A 738-nucleotide genomic window follows, 5' to 3' on the forward strand; every position below is an offset into this window, starting at 1 on the left:
TTTGATAATTTCCTATAGCTTGTACTTCTTCCATGGGCATATTATTCATATCTATAGCAGGGCATTGGTTTGGTTGATGGTTTGTACCACACTTCACAAAGGTTTTGAACTTGCATAGCTTGAGATGGGAGTGTAGTCGTTTGTAATTGCTTTGTCAATGCTGCAACTTGAGCTATAAGCATGGATATAGCATCCAATTCCATCATTCCATCCATCTTCTTTGGTTGTCCCCTTTCAGCTGGCCATTGGTAATTATTCATTGCCATCTCCTCTAATAGCTCATATGCCTCATTAGTACTTTTACTCATAAAGGCACCTCCCACTGCAGCATCTATAATTGTTCTAGTTGTTCCATTCAACCCATTATAAAAATTATGCACCAACATCCACTTTTCTATTCCATGGTGTGGGCACTTCCTTAACAACTCCTTAAAGCGCTCCTAAGCATCATACAGTGACTCTCCATCCAACTGATAAAAGTTATTAATCTCGTCCCTTAACTTTGCAACCTTTGTTGGAGGAAAGAATTTGGCAAGGAATTTCTGAGCTAACTCCTCCCACATAGTGATAGAATTTGCCTGTAAAGATATCAGCCAACTCTTCGCCCTATCCCTCAGTGAAAATAGGAATAACCTCAGTCTTAAAGCATCATCACTCACCCCATTCATCTTGAACGTTGCACATAACTCCAGAAAATTAGCTATGTGTAAATTGGGGTCCTCCGTTGGCATACCTCCA

The 738-nt window shown here is 40.1% G+C and overlaps 1 non-coding gene across 1 annotated transcript; it reads left to right on the forward strand.

The window, feature by feature from the left end:
• Positions 1–396: 396 nt before the first annotated feature.
• Positions 397–503, forward strand: LOC133828141 (small nucleolar RNA R71). Its single transcript, XR_009890779.1, has one exon. It is a non-coding gene; the product is annotated as a small nucleolar RNA R71 (small nucleolar RNA).
• The last annotated feature ends 235 nt before the right edge of the window (positions 504–738 follow it).

This window comes from Humulus lupulus, chromosome 3 (assembly GCF_963169125.1).
Source record: "Humulus lupulus chromosome 3, drHumLupu1.1, whole genome shotgun sequence".
Lineage (NCBI taxonomy): Eukaryota > Viridiplantae > Streptophyta > Magnoliopsida > Rosales > Cannabaceae > Humulus > Humulus lupulus.